Source organism: Rhinolophus hipposideros (assembly GCF_964194185.1).
Source record: "Rhinolophus hipposideros genome assembly, chromosome: 15".
NCBI lineage: Eukaryota > Metazoa > Chordata > Mammalia > Chiroptera > Rhinolophidae > Rhinolophus > Rhinolophus hipposideros.
In genome coordinates this window covers 17,051,700-17,068,052 of record NC_138061.1, presented here as the reverse complement: position 1 = coordinate 17,068,052, position 16,353 = coordinate 17,051,700, and the positions used below count along the sequence as shown (strand labels likewise).

Genomic DNA, 16,353 nt, shown 5'->3' with positions numbered 1-16,353 from the left:
TTCAAATTCTCTCTTTTGTTTACTTTTGTTCAGTGTAGTTTGTTTACTTATGTGCTTTGTAATTCTGAATTTTGAACTTGGCAGGACTTTTATCTGTGGGAATTCTTAGGCAGAGTGTTTTGGGAGCACCTTTCTCCAGACAGGATTTATGTTTCCTTTTTGCTAGGTGTCAGGGGAGTGCTACCAACCTAAGACTACCTTGTGTTACTCTCTTGGCTTGGGGTTTTCTGGACTATGTTGGTGTATAAATTCAAATTCTGAATTCTTGGGAGGGTAGACCTGTTGTTAAAAGATTTTCAGGGGAGACTTCCTTCTCCCACTCTGCATTTTGGAAAAGACATATAAGGTTTTTTGGTTGGTTGGTTCTTTTTTTCTTTAATTCCATCTGTTGGTGGACAGATTCTTTTCCGTCTACCTTTTAACTGAGGGTATTCCCTTTCCAGGACTCTGATTTTATGTTTGTATGCTGGCAGTTGATAACAACTCTGTATCTCGTAGAAAGAACTCTCTGCCCCCATAACTTGTGACTTGCAGAAAACCTGGTTTCTGTTTTAGCATTTTTTTCTTCACAACATTGAGCTCATCATTTTCAGAAGACCAGGCAACTTTCATTTTTTTACTTCTGACCCTACTTACCCTGGCAAATTGACTGTGATTCTTTCTTTCATAAGTTTTAAGCTGTTTATATTTTTTGTGATGCAATTAAATGTCCAGATTTATTTTTTTTTTTGGAAATTACTGAAATAAAAGTATTTCTTGAGTATTTCTTAATAATGATATCATCTATATAATGACTTTATATTGAGAGAAATGTGTATGTTTAGATTCCTCTTTTGAGCCTTAGGTACAAAAATTTGTTTTTAAACCGATGAGTCAGAATGCTAATGCTAGAGCAAGCAGATTGCTCTGTGCTGACTATACAAACACTGTTCTAGATATACCGATTGCTTTCTAGTTTGTCAGGTACTTCTTGACTTTTGTGTCAAGGCAAAGGCCAAGGACAGTGTCCTTTTTCCAGGTCCTGTAAGAAGGTACTAAGTAATGCGTAGGAGACTCAACAGATTGGATTCATGTACTAAATCATCTGCAAAAAAATGTTGAAATATCTTTTTTCCCCCACTTTCATTTCTGAGGGTGAAGCAAAGGCAATAAATAGCTGTTAAACTTGAAATTGAAGAAAGTAATTTGCTTCTGGCAGAAGGCCTTTCCAAAACCCTTTCTGTAATTTCTAGCTACATGATTGAAAAATATAGCAGTAAATGTGTATTATCTTATTGCTTCCCATTTCTTTTTCTTTTTCTCTTTTTAAACAGCACCTCCGGAGTGGGCCTTCTTTCTCTCCTCCAACTCCCTTTTTTTTTTTTTTTATTTAAAACATCATGTCATTTATTATATTGAGCCAGCAGGAATCAGTTGAAAGGGGTTGAGAGCTGTTTTAGATTAATGGCTTGGCAGCTTGGAAGTAGCCCACAAGAGTCACAGTCCTGCTTATCTTGGAGTAAGTTTTAAAAACTTAGCCATCGAAAATTGTTTCTCTAAGCTGCCAAATTGAAAGTTGGAGTGAAGAAAAACTTTACACTGATCCACATACCCCAAAATTCTCGTCAGTATTCTTTATGGGGATCTTGTTGTTTGAAGGATGGCAGAGACCACAGGAATAAAAGCTTGTCATGACAATCAATAAATAACGCTGCTCTGGGTTTCCATGGACTTTATAGTGTTTTTCTTCAAAGTTCTCAATTTTTCATTTCCATACATAAGGTATTTATTTCTCTTTTTTAAATATTTTTTAAAGTGATAGCCATTTATTACATCTTAACTTTTTCTACATTCGAAAAACACCCCTTCTTTTTCCTTCTCCCTTTGTAGGATTGCACAACCTTTCAGTGAAACAAAACCAAAATTGTTCACTTGCTCAGAGTTCCCACCCCCTTGAAATAAGCCACATAGCTCCCTGTGGGTGCGCCTAGCCTCACAGGGCCCCACAGTTACTTGATCCTTCTTATCTCCAGTCACTCTTGGCTCCTTAAGTTGTCTCTTCATCTGTTTTCTTAGCTCCTCCTTTTCCCTCTTCCACCCAGTTTTTGTACTGCTCTAGTCACCTCCCTTCTCAAAGGCTCAGGAGCAGTTCTCATGAGTTGTTTTTTTCTTTTCCTTTGCTCTAAATATTCTGAGGAAGTGTTATGTGTGTTACAAACAAATGCTTGGTGATCAATTGTGTTTTTCTTTTTTCTTTCCAGCCCCTCCCATTAAATCTACCGTGCTTTTACTTTTCAGGATTTGAGTCCATAAGGTATGGTGTATCTGTGCCAGGTTGACCACGTCTTTGTTACTGACCTTGGCATTACCTAGAACATTCTTGTACCTCCTTGCGTGATGATGTGAAGGCAGATTACAATTTGAGTGGCTTCAAGATAATTGGTCTTAATTATTTCTAAGTCATTGGTTAGTACAGTGTAAGAGCAAGCATTGGTCTAAGAAAAGATATAAATGGCTTCAGAGTTTCTTTTCTTAGCATACAAGTCAATAAATATTAGGGTGAAAGCAAAAAGCACATGGCACAAAACTGGTTAGCTAGTAGATTATAGGGTTCTTGGAGCTTAAATTATACAAACCACTGTAAAGCTGTTAACTAGTGACAGTTTTGATTTCCCTTTTGTATTAGTTGAAGTCTGTGATGCTTTTATTTAAAGTAAAGCCAAGTGTTAAAGTACAGGTTTATTAAGTATGTTCTCTTTGCATATCTTTCTGCCAGGGTTGTACATACCACTCTGTCCCCTAAATACCTACTCATCATTTTAGGACCAAGTTCCAGTGTAACTTCCCGGGAACCTTTCAAATTGGCTTCTTTATGTGAGTCTGTAATACATCTGTTATAACGCAGTAGCACAATGTGCTATGTGATTGTTCAAGACGCTGTGTCTCCCTTCCCTTTCCTCATCTCACTAAGTTGCTATTAGCTTAAGATAAAGGATAATGTCTCATTCATTTCTTGCAGTCTCCATTATACTACCCCTCAATTGTAGCACATAATAGATGTTGAATAAATTGTTGCTAAAAGAATCAATGAATTTACGCAGAAAGTAGACAGATTTGATGAATTGACTTACTAACTTAGGATATAAAGATAAAATTTTTAAATCTAAAATGAATAGATTAAAATCAGTATAGCCATAGATTTGGCACAGAACAAGTTGTTATTCTCCAACTTTAGTAGTATTTGGGGGCAAAAAGTAAGATGCAGCAAACTGAACTGCTTCTAAAATGCAAAGAAGAGATGTGTTTGTAGGCCATTCCTCATTTTGTCCTTGTTTTAATTTTGATTAAACCTCCTATCATGCTAACAGTTTGCCTGAGGAAATAGAAAGGTGGCAAATCTACCAATGATCCGAAGATACTTTTACTGAGGGCAGGTGGGACTGGAGGGGTTGGGGAATGGTAGTAAAGATGGGAAGAAAATTTCTAAACCTGGCTCTTGCCCTGTCTAAGCCTTCAAGAGCTTATGGTAGTATTTGGGGACTCAAAGCTTTGGTTTTAAAAGATGGGATGTGGTTCTTGCCATGAATGGGCAGCATGCATTTTAGAGCTTGATTTTGGAGAAGATTGTTAGTTCTGTAAGTCATGTGATTCGTCAGCTTGGCCACCTACCCATCTTCTAGCAGTGTGTAAAGCTAAGTACTTGAATTTTTTTAGATGAGAATACTTAAATTTCCCAAGATTTAAAAATTTTGGTATGGCTTTCTTACCAAATTGTCTGGGTAAATTATTTGAAATGTGAAACATACTTTTCCAACTAAAGAGATTTTTGTCTCATATTTAGAAAAAGCAACAATTGAAAAATGCCTACATAATCCTATACTCTTAGATGGAGCAGATCAAAGCAAAAGTAATATTTTTAACAAGAAATTGCATGTGGCGTGAAATGTTTCATATGTTGTGTGTCCGTGTTATGTTTTATTTTTACTTGTTTTCAATTCTGTTTTTGGACTTTAACCCAAAGTAGAAATTGTTTGTGAATCCAAGTTTTTTAATAGCAGATATATACAGAGGGTGCCAAAACATATACATTTTAAGAAAGGAAAAAATTGTATTAAAATTGTAATAATGTTACCGGGGGGTACCAAAAAAATGTATACAAGTGGACACTTTGGTCAGTGTTGCTCAAGCAGTAGTTCGCTGTAATCAGAAGTGTCTGGACGCTGATGGTAACCACTTTGAGCACCTCTTGTAGTTGCAGAAGTCAAATGTGACTTGTATTCATCTTCCGTTATCGGTATGTATTGAGTATTACAATTTTAATACAGTTTTCCTTTCTTAAAATGTGTATACATTTTTTGGCATACACTGTATATATATTTATTCACTTTTTATTCTGTGTGTTTTTTATGAAGTCTTTGTCTTCCTCTAAGAGGTAGTTAATAAAATGTGTTGTTTTTGGAACTTATACCATGGTAGAGTCAAAGCCACATACGTTTTTCCACTTCAAGTTTGGCAACCTTCGGATACAATACAGGCTCCCTAGTTTGGTTAATTTTTTTTAAGTGGGGATCATGCCTAATCTTCAGACCTAATGATTTACTGAATTTCAACCTCAGCTTTATTAGGCTTAGCTCACCAATCATTGTACGCTCTGTTGTATACATTTTTTTTAATCCAGAAAAAAACCTATTTGAGCACTAACTATATTTCACTTGTTCTCAGCAGTGCCTTTTCTATAATTGTTGCTTCCTCTTTAAATCCTGGATTACCTCTTTTTACAAATAGCCATCTATCAAATATTAAATAGGCAAATGACATGATTCATTTGCCATCCATAATATTTTTTGAACTGGCCCTGGACTAGGTCCTGAGGGGCTCTGTCCTACGTTGCTCACAGCACGTGCGAGAGCTGTACCCTTGTGTGTACAGTTGTGAGTCAGTGTGTAATGAGTGCTGTGTTGGAGGTAAGCCAGAAGGCTGTGGGATTTGAGGCTTTCAACTTCAAGGTGGAGGCTTTCCTTCACAAATCCATCTTTGCAAGGGAGGCAAAACCAGGGTATTCCTAAATGGGAAATTACAGATCGTAGCCAGAGATGCCCGCAGACAAGAGTTGCATTTCACCAGCTTGGCGAGGCTCTCATTATCTTCTGAAGCATGAACACCACAGTCAGCATTTTTATCATGGAGTTATCCATGTTGTATCACTTCCAAGAACAATTAGTAGGGAGGGTGGGGGGAAAGCCCTAAGAGAGTAAGAGCTACTCTTTAGTACTCCTGTGATTCTAGGGCCATTTCTGACTTAGGTTTCATAACTCCAGGATGGCAGACTGTCCCGTGAAGATAACTCCTACGTAGAACTCACACACCTCGTATCACCTCAGCTTTGGTTTCTTTTTGGTCCAGGCATTTTTTGATTCCCTTGGGTTTTGCACCTCAGCTGCATCTCTTGTACTGTACTGTTTGGTTGCCCCACAATAATCTGAGTTTTCTTTAACCCAGAGCTTCCCCACACTATAAAATTGCCCTATTATGAAAATCACTTGTGATGAAAAATCATTTCTCTATGTTTTATCTCCATTGCCACTAGTTGTGTGACCTTATTTATTTAACCTCTTTGAGTCCCAGTAGTCTCATCTATAAAAGGAGCATAATAATACTGCCTGATAGGTTTTGTGGGTGGTACATGGGGTGAGTATATACAATACACAGCGGTCTGCATAATTCCAGTGGCACTTTAACTGCTTAGCAGCAGTCACTTCTCAGAGAACACAAAAGTTTGTACACAGTTGGCTTTTAATCTCTTTTTCATTCCGTGCCTTTTAATATGCCTTCGGATAATCTCCCTGCCCCCTACTTTTCTGGCATTAGCATTCCTTTTTGATGAGTGTTCAGCCTTAGTTTTTAGCTACTTTGATCGTAACTGAATACCCATTACTCAGGTATATCCATTCAGCAGACACTTGTGGATGGTTTCAGTGTGCTGTGCTCCATTTTAAGTAGGGGAACCAACCCATGCAAATAGCCAGCTGGTATGAGGAGTTCTGGAATGCTGTTATTCAAAGGTATTATGGAGGCACAAATGACAGAACTTTACATTTATTCCAAGTAGATCAGGAAAGTAGGTTAGATTTTAAATGGGCCTTGAATTCTCACTTGGTGGATAAAAGGAGGATCACACTAGGCAACAGAGCTGTTTATAGAAAGACACGTGAAGATACAAGTATATAAGGTATAAGCAGTTAGCGCGAAGTCAGAAGTCTGTGCTTTCCTCCCCTCCTGCAGGCTCCAGCTCTATCACTGTAGGAAGGCTGGAAAAAACGGCTTGCCTCAGTAGTGAATAAAGAGTTCTGTTTTATTTGCTTTTGCTGGTTTTTTCTTTTCTTTTCTTTTTTTTTTTTTTTTTTTTTTTTTTGCATTTACAAAATGAGAAGCGAACATAAGGATAGGACAAAAGCTTAGAAGCAGTTTGTGAATGTACATATTCTTCAACTGTGCCTCCAACCGTCAAGTTTTCCTGTGTTTCTTTCCTTTGATCACTGAACTACATGCCAGGCACTTTGCAAAGGTTATCTCCTTTAACCCATACAACTGTATGAGTTAAGATTTCCCTTGCTTTTTACAGATGAGAACACCAAGAGTCAAAGGAGTTTAAAGAAACTTGTTTAAGATGCATAGGCCTGTAAGTGGGAGAGCCCTTCCTCAGAGCCAACATTATCTCCAGAGCGTCAGTGCTTTCTATTCGAAAATGAAGTGTGGAGCTGCTGCCCAAGAGTCTTAGACTAGGTCCAGCCAGTCAATTACTGACCAGTTAGATGACTGCTCCAGGCAGCCAAAAACTTTCTAAGTCTTATTTGCTTCACCTAAGAGGTAGAATAATTGGAGCAGATAAGGCTACATACACTTCCTTTTAACTTTGTGGTTTCTTCTTAGGCTCCTCATGCCTGGTCATTTTGTACAACCAAGTTATAAGTTAAGTGATATGGTGGAGAATGTTCTGATGCATGAGTTGCAAAGGCATGGCTATTTGGAATTGTTTAAAATCACTTTTAAAATCAAAATAGTGATTGCCTCTGGAGATGTGGGCGAGGGGATTGCCTGGGACGAGACATGAGGGAACTTTCTGGAGTGAAGGTAATGTTCTATCTCTTGATAGGAGTTTGGCTTAGACAAGCGTACACTTACATTTCTGCATTTCATGGTATGTAAGTTTTACATCGAAAGAAAAAAAGCCATAAGCAAGTATTGAACTCTAAGTAATGCATGCTGAAGTATTTGGGGGGTGGTATACTGGTATCTATAATTTGCTTTAAAATGCACTAAAAATAAGAGAGATTAATGGATGGATAGACGAGCTATGTTATAAAATAAGTATCATACAGTGTTAATGGACTCATTTTGTAGACAGTGTTAATAGTAGAATCTAGGTAGTGCTTATGTGGTTCTCACTGTAGACTTCTTTCAGATTTGCTGTATATTTGAAATTTTTAATAATAAAAACAAAATTAAAAATATTTTTATAATAAATTGTTGGGGTGAATCACTTTGAAAATGAGTTGATACTTTCTTGTCAGCAGCCCCCTCACTTGGAGGGTCTTCGTTAATGCCACCCCGGCTCCGGTTAGACTGTCATGAGTATGAGTGACCTGATTTAAACAGCTCAGAGACCTTTTCTTTCCTTGGCCGACCTTGTTGGTTGGGAGGTTCTTTCCCTTAGACATTTCAAGTCTGAATGTCCCCCAGGGCTGAAGCTTGCCAAGCAAAGCTCATCCCTGTAGCTGTTTGAGTCACTAATAGTTATATTTCAAGAAGTTAGTGTCACTGTCAGCCAAAGATTAAACTTTTCAAACTCTCCCACCCCAAATATACCCTTGATCAGATGATGTTAAAGAAATAGCCCTTTTTTGGGTTTGTACTTTGTTTTCAGTCTATCGCATGTTTGAGATGACTTGCATTTCTTTAACAAATCACACTTGGTGCTTTCACAGCGTTTTAGTTGGAGACAACTTCTCATTGTACTGGTTTCAGTCCTGGCATTTGACAACATCTTCATTCTGAGGCTCATGGAATGCCACTCTTGTGTTTGGAGCAGAGTTTACCTTTTCGTCATTGGTTAAGCCCCAGCCCCTAGTGGTGCCCAAAATGAGTGTCTGATCCAACTTGTGTTTGACAATGTGAGGTCATGAGGAGTGCATGGATTCTTGTGCAGCAAAAGGGGAGAACAGTGAATTATGTTAAAGCAGTGCATTCAATCATGGGGATACTTCATTTTACACATATAGAAAAACCCAGTAAGATAGCGAAAATGTGTTTTGAATTATTTTGTTGTAAAAATGTCATCTTTCTCTTTTCTCTAACTTTCGTAACAGTAATTAATTGCAAGTCATTTTACATACCGAAAACAAGTTATTTTACATACCGTATGTTTGAAAATGTACCAAAAGGGCATTTTACAAGATTGAAATGAAACAAATATTTGAAATAAAATTAGAGGGCAGGAAGAGACAGGGACAGAATACTTCTTGAGTTGTACATGAGCCCATACTGTAGTTGTTAAGCCTCTAGTACTCAGTAAAGGGTATTTTTATTTAAATCCACAATGCTGATGGGGCATGGGAAGAAATTTGATTGCTTGAGAGTTACCCTAGAAGACTAGATCTGTAAATTTACATGAACCCCTGAAACAGGCAGGTGTGTGTGAGTGCCAAATAATGTCTGTGAACTAACCAAGAAAAACTTGCTTTTCTGCATGACTGTGGTGAAAGCATTGGCTCCCAACAACTTTCACATTTATAAGGATTTTTTTTTTTTAAGGGACTAGCTACACAGTGGGTAAGCAGCTATGTAGTAGAAAAAGTATTGGCTGATTTAACATACTGGGGGCATGTGGATTCCTAAGAATGTCACACCTTGTCTATGCCAATAAATCAGAGTGTCTATTCTTGATACTAAATCTGATGTCATTGGCAGCTTTTCTTCTTTATTGGAAGGGTGATATTCAGAAGGGAGAATATTTTTTTCATGTATTTTGCTCTTTCTGTGATTAGGGTGTTTCTGTGGAGTTTTTTTTTTTTTTTCTTTCTTTCTTTCTTTTTTTTTTTTTAAGCTATGAAATAATACTGGCAAGACCCAAGAAAACTAGATCTGGATTTCATTTTGTCTCTTCAACTCTGTGTGATCTTGTGCACATTCCTGACGTGTTACAAACAGCTTGTGTCTCTGAATGTGCAGTATCAATTTTCAGTGGTGAAAGCCCCAAAAGGAAACAGACTGATTCTTCCATGCACAAACAGCTGGGCAGTTGTGGATGGAATTAATTGCTGATATATATTGGCTGTGTTTTTCTTCCCTTGTCATTTCCTTTGCAGCTGCAAAAGTGAAGTTTGACTTGAAAACAGACATTTCCAGCAGTGCAAATCCAAAAAGTATCAAGATGGGATTCTTCAAATACAGCATCTAACTGCTACCTTTGCATTGTTCCATTTGGGGATGAGATAAGGAAGAGCAAACAGATGATTTATAATTACATATGTGGTTGAAAAATAATTAAATCAGGCAGTTAGATTATGAAGGGAGTGTTTTGGAATGGGTTGATTTATCTCATGGCAAGAGTGACCTCATAATTCAACAAAACGCTAGGTCAGTCAGCACCCCGTCCCTAGGATCCTGAAAGAGGGTGTTCTAGGCCATCTCTCAAAATCTCAAAATGGTCAGTACTCCAGACTGATTTATTGTTCCAGTGTGAGGAAGCAGCGGTTGGGGAGGGTAATGTGACATGTATCATTGAAAATAATATTTTCCGTTTTTATTCCCCAAAGCCTTTTCCATAGTTTGTTTTAAAGTCTATGTAAATTATTATATAGCTTATTTTTTACATGCTTGTGTGTTTTACTGAGAAACCTTTTTTTTATTTCATGAGTTATAGGAGTTCAATTAAAAGTAACTGTTGGTTGTGTCTCTGTGCATATTCAGATAGTAGTATTGATTAAAATCACTGTTCAATAATCTGATGTTTGGTAGCAGTTTCAATAACTGATAAGTTATTTTAGACACTATTAAAGATTTTTAGACAGTATGCATACATTCTACTGAATATCTTATTTGGAAATAAATCCAAAGTTTTTAAAAAAATCAAAACACTTATGAAATTATTTTTAAAAATGAGTGATTACAAAATTTTATACAGCATGCGTATTAGTGATTTCCACCAAAATAACTTTCTCATGTATGTGTTCAATATTCTACTAAAGCAAGTCCGTAAATCAAAGCCCTAATTTCTGAAGGCAGTTCTTGCTAGTTAGTTGATAAGAAAATGCTTTTGTTGTTTCCACGTTGCCAGGAGAACTAGGACATTGGTAGAGAAGCGTCGGGAATACTTATGTTCATGTTCAAGTCCCCTGTTTTGGCCAAATGGGCCAAAGTCAAGTTCTGGTGTGAGCAGTGTACTGACGCATTGAGACGTGTAGAAGCTGCTGCTGCTAAACTTAGAAGCTGGCGTGGCTGGACTTCCTTTGTAGTAGTCTGCTCCCACCTAGCATTCTAGTCTGTTGGTTGAGCTGTGTGACCTACCTTGCATTTTATCTTTACTTTCTTCAAGAAAAAGAACGGAGTCTGTATTTCATTTCATGGCAGGAAAGCAGATCTGCAAACACGAACTTTCCCCCTGTTTCTTTGAGGAGGACAACCAATTAACTTTGACTCTGAGGCCCTGAAAAATGGCTGTGGCTGTATTAACGTGCAGTTTGCTCTTGCTGAAGTCGGCCTGGGTGTGTTGTTTCCCCCAGAGTGGGCTCCACCCTTGCTCTAACCGCACAGTGTGTGGATATCTCGCTGTTTAAAACAAAGTTCACTTTTAGGGCAGCATTGCATCAGAATTGCCACACAAAAACCAGCTTAAGAAATGTACAGCAGCTTCAATTTTTTTGTGTAAGTAATGGATGGTCTTTTGTAATACTGATAGTACACAGCTTAGGGGGAAGCATAAATAAGATAGATGGTTAATTTTGTGCCAGCTGCTAGTAACATGCAATACTCTTGGGGAGGAGCCTGTGGCTTTATCACTCAACTAAAGTTTTTCCTTTTAGTTCACTTGTCTGCGCTGTTTTACTGAAGCAGTCTACTGAATTACTGTTTTTGTTTTGAGAATGACTTTGTTTAAGCTAAGGAAAATACTGGTAGTTTCTCAGATGTACTAATTATTTAACTTAAAAATGCATGAAGTCGTGTTCTGCACTGAATTTTTTGGACCCATTGATAGCATAATCTGGCAATACTGTATTTCGAGACATCATGGCATGAACTTTGTGTGTAAGAGTGGGTTCATTGATAGAAAAAAAAGGCAGCATCTAAAGAGCCTTTATTTCTGTCATAATGAGGCTTTGTCCTGTTGCTGTTGGGTATTTGTCAGAAGAGTTGGGGAGGCTGCAGCCCCAAGTTCTGTTCCATGCCTTTCTGTGCCTCTGTTCTTTCTAGAGTTTGTGACGTGAACGGTAAGTTGAACTATAGGAGAATCATTGATATTCAATGAGGTCCATGTTCAGCAATTTTTTCTTTGCAAATGGGGTCTGACTTTTTTTCCCGTCACATATTGGGGTTCTGTTTATAGCTGGCTTTTAAATACCTGTGAAGTATTTAATTATGCACTGACCAAAGTGGGCACATTGGGAGAGAGGCTGTGCTCTGTGATGTCTAAACTGACTGTTTTCTTCCTCTGGTGCATGTTCACTGCGTACCCTTGTGCAGTAGACACACCCATTTGGTACAAACAAGTGAACCACTTGCCTCAGTTGAAATCAAAGCTAAATGTTGAAATGGTTAGATTTCCGTAAAGCTTGCAGGAGTGACATTGTGTTATCCTTTTCGGACTTAGACTTCTCGCTTCCTTGCTTCAGCTTCCTCTTTGTACTTTGGTAGTTAGTAATTGTGTTTAGCTATTTTCTAACCTCGTAGGGATGTAAGAATAAAGTAAGATCATTGTATCATAGAAAAAAGCATTAGCCTGGGACTCAAGAGATGATTTCCTTTGGACACTAGTTTCTTCACCTGTAAAAGATTAATTAATCAAAAAAAAAAAAAAAAAAAAAAAAAAAAAAGTAAGCATTTGGGTTAGCTCTCTAAGATCTTTTCCAGCTTAGCATATCCTAATTATCTTTGTAAAGATGCATGCCTGTTCCAGAAATGCTACAGGAAATGTATTAGAATTGAGAAAAATGTTTAGATGTTAACCCAAAATCATTCTTATAAATGACATGAAAACTAAAACTTTGCTTTAAATAAATTGTGTACATCCGAAATTTTGGAAATTTACTATTTAATATCTAAGCAGTAGAATTAGCTATATAAATCATTTTAACAAAATCATTTTCAAGTTGAGATTAGGTGAACCTCTTGTCACAAGTATTGTGTAGACATTTCATTAAACATTGCCTATCGTCAGTTTATAGTTATTAGTTGTGTACCTTGGATAAGTTGTTTTCACCCTTTTTTTGCAATGTGTTTTGCTCATGACCCCAATATATATGCTACTTCATCGCTGAAACAAATTTCTCCTACAGCACAGAAAACACTCCGTGATCTTCTGTTCAATTTCATATAAAAAATTGTTGGTTCAATCCACTGAGCTAGATGATCTCTGTTGTCCTTTTGAATTCTAGGTGAACACAGTTACTCTTAGACTTTTATAGATACTCCAGAGCAAAGCTTGCCAATGAGTTTGCTATTAAATATTGAAATTAGATTTTCTAAATACATTTTACTTGGAACTTTTGTAGAAAGTCAGTAGTTAATATCTCCAGTAATTCTTATTTTTTCTTATAATAATTATGTAATATGAAGAAAATGGAGTGAATTTTTTTCATCAAGCCCTATGCAATTGCCCCCAAGTCCCCTTCTGTTTACTCCAGTATGCTATACAAATTTTATCTTATTTATGCAGGCTGTACTGGTGAAAACTAAGGCACATACGTGATGTGCAAAGGGTTCAGACATCTTCTCTAAAGAATTAGATATAATGTGTCATGTAGATTAGGTGTACAGTATCAAATTACCATTGATAAACTCCATCTTTATCCTCCTCACCAGATTTTCCAGGGCTCTACAGAAGTTCCCTTCTCTGCTTTAATGTACTTCTAAAAAGTATTAACTTTGTAACTTAAAAGATGTAGATGGTAAAAAGATGAAACACAAATGTCTGTTTCCTAACCTAATCCCGGAGCCCTACTTCCCAGGAGGGAATTTCTTTATTTTTCCAGAGAATTCCTAGGAATATGAGTGGACATCTTTTTAAAATCCAAATTATACTATGCATATTATTATATATCTACCTCATTCTTTTTAATGGTTATGTAGTACTTCAGTGTATGGATAGATGTACTATAATTTATTCATACATCTTTTGATAGATATCTGGATTATCTCCCAGGTTGTTCCATAAGATATACTTATGCTGTCAGTCTTCTCTCCTACCTCCATTTTGGGACAGAACCCAGGTGTTATAGGAAAGGGGTGATAGTGCTGTGTGGACATGGAGAAACCCCTCACCAGCTTGTCCTCCTCCGGCTGGAACACCAGAGGTGGGTCCCTACTGCCCCAGCCCTTCATGCATGGGGAAGAATGTTCTGAAAGTCACTTTTCAGCAGATGAATGAGGTAACTAACATTGGGTTCAAAGTCCAGTAACTTGAGTGTGATATTGTGGGCAGATTACCTAACCTTCTTGTTCCTCAGTTTTATCATCTATAAAAAGAGAGGTTGGAATAGAAGAGTTTTAATGTCCCTTCCAACTGTAATAGTTACCTAGTATTTCTGTTGGAATATTGATTTAAGCTATGTAACCCAAATTATATGAAATTTCTGTTATTTAAATTCAAAACATCTTTTGTGTATATTGTGTGGTCTGTAATTTATTTGACCTGCCATATGGCCTAAGCTATTTGAAAGTTTAAGGATGTAAAAAAGTGAAGTTGAATGTTATACTATATTTTACATAAACTCTCCTTTTTAAGATGTCAATTTCAAAAGCATAAAACCCCTTCCAGAAGTAGAAGCAAATCCTTTTATCGAGCTAGAATACTGGAGAGAAGACTCTGAGTGAGATGATGTTTGTTTTTAAAATGGATCCTTGTAATTTTCATTGAATCTAACCATTCAAAGCTAATCCTGAGGGCTTTGAAACTTGGCTTCAGCCGCCTTGTTTAAATTGTTTTCACATTCTAGCCCTCTAATCCATCTCCTTGTTTCACTGAATGCTAAAATTGATATCGCTTGACATAGCTAGTTTTCTGATTTGGTGCTGAGGAAGCAGCCTTAGACGTGAACTGTACACTCTCATCCTGCCAGCAAAGTTATCAAGTTACACAGCAAAGTTATAAAGTAACAGAAGCAGGAATTTTTTGCTGTATCACACACATAGGTTATTTAGCATTGCCTGTTTCACAATTTTATTCTTGTGATTCTGTCAAGTGACAGCTGTCCTGAAAGCAAAATGGTATGAGAACTTCATCGTTTGATTTGCGTAATTACAGCGGGAAGGTAAAAAGACATTTTCTTGGCCTGGAGGTAGGGGAGTCTGTGTGTATTTGTATTTGTGGTTACCCTAGCTTCTTGGCAGAAGGCTTGACATACTTTGAATAAGTATACTTCTCTAAAACCTGAGATATTATATAGTATCCAAGTAATGCTAGATAATTCTAAGACTAGTATTCCATGTTAATTTTCATATATTAGGCTAGTGCAAAAGTAATTGTGGTTTTTTCCAATTATTTTTACCCTTTTAAACTGCAATTACTTTTGCACCAACCTAATAAATTGTTTGACATGCGGTTCGGTTTAGCAAAATGTATTGAGGACCTTCTAGAAGCCAAGCACTGCGTTAAATGGTGGGAGTACTTAGATGACAGAGACAATCTCACTGGAATCTACTAAAATGACAACTGTTCCTGTATTTCTTCCATTGTAGGAGTTTTCTAATATCCACTGGTAAGTGGAACTGGCAGAGAAAGTTCTTCAAATTTGAGTCTGTGAAAATAGGAGAAAACAAAGCATACATTCTGTACTTAAAAAGGGGGTCTTCGTGTCTGGTTAGAGCAGTGTCAAGGTACACTCTTGTGTGTGGGTCTGCTGGTGATACCAGTTTCTCACTAGTTAAATTCTAAACGAAATAAGCTGTGGTGTTTGGACTAAATGAGCCTCGCTTTTGGCCCTCTGAGATATAAAAACCTGTTGCAATGCTGGTACCTCAGGTATCATAATGACTTAAACAGTTGGTTGTATGAAATTAACCTTGAAAATGGTCACACTGTGTCTTGATGACACATCCCCATATCTTTGTCATTCCCCCGTCCATTGTGGTGTTTATGACTAAGGAAATTCTCTATAGTTAGAAATATACAGGATACTGCTGTCTACAGGATGTTGAACAAACTTTGTCTAAAACATTTTCAATCATTTTAGAAAAACAATCCTATGATAGCAAAATCAGTCAAATAGATTATAGTTTGAGCTGTAGCAGAAAGCCATTTTAAACAAGAGAGACAAGAAAAAGTCTAATCCTGACTCTGGTCTGTTACACAATCTCAGAAGGGACTGCCGTTTCTCCTTTGGAGCTCAGCTTTTGGCGAGGGTCCTGTGACAGTGGGAATTCGCTTCCTATCAGGAAACGCTGTTTTTCAATGTATTATCTTGTTGAGACAACCACAGTGAACAATAGGCTATTAATGTATTAGAACAACAAGTGTCATAACTAAGCCAATATTTGCTTTGTTTTGAGTGTTACCCTAAAAAAAACAAAAAACTTTGGCTGGGCTTCAGAATACATTTGACCATCAGTAACTGCTGGAGATAAAAGCCACGAGTTAAAAAAGAACAAAGAAAAAAGTGCTTTAATGGTGGTGATGAACTTTTGCAGGTTTACTCTACTCACTTCACTTCCTGTCTACAGAGAGACAAGAATAAATTAAATAATTTCAAATACATCTTTCAGGTATGAAAAAATGACCATTTAAAAGTCTGTTTTGACTTTTGGAAGCCACAGCAAGAAATTGGTATAAAGAAGAAAAGCCTCCAACTCAAGTTCTCTTATGAAATATCAAACCCTCTTATGAGATATATCACATTCAGTTTTGGATATTATATTTTTAAAAAAATGATAATACTGCTTATTTGGGGTTGACAGCTTTTTAAAAGCTCTTATTTTCATAATGATTAGGAAAAAGAAAACTTCATTCAAGAGGCGGTCGGTGTTAATGTCAAATCACTACTATAATTATATGATAAGAATACAATAAAATTTCAGAGCTGGAAGGTAAACCTAGAAGTTTCTGATTAAACCGCCTCATTTTATACGTGAAGAACTTCAGATCTAACCTGTTCATTGAAGTCT

The 16,353-nt window shown here is 37.0% G+C and overlaps 1 protein-coding gene across 17 annotated transcripts in view; it reads left to right on the top strand.

Moving 5' to 3' along the window:
* Positions 1-16,353, top strand: part of ADD3 (adducin 3) — a 109,402-nt gene that overhangs the window by 46,726 nt on the left and 46,323 nt on the right. For 2 of the 17 annotated variants that reach the window (XM_081073808.1, XM_081073815.1), the window contains exon 1: positions 10,786-10,902. The exons of 9 other annotated variants lie outside the window; for them this stretch is intronic. The gene's annotated coding sequence lies outside the window, so the exon portion shown is untranslated. Of the gene's footprint in view, positions 1-10,785; positions 10,903-14,327; positions 14,532-16,353 lie in introns of those variants that run through there. 6 more of the 17 variants (XM_081073811.1, XM_081073812.1, XM_081073819.1 and 3 more) reach the window with 6 other exon arrangements.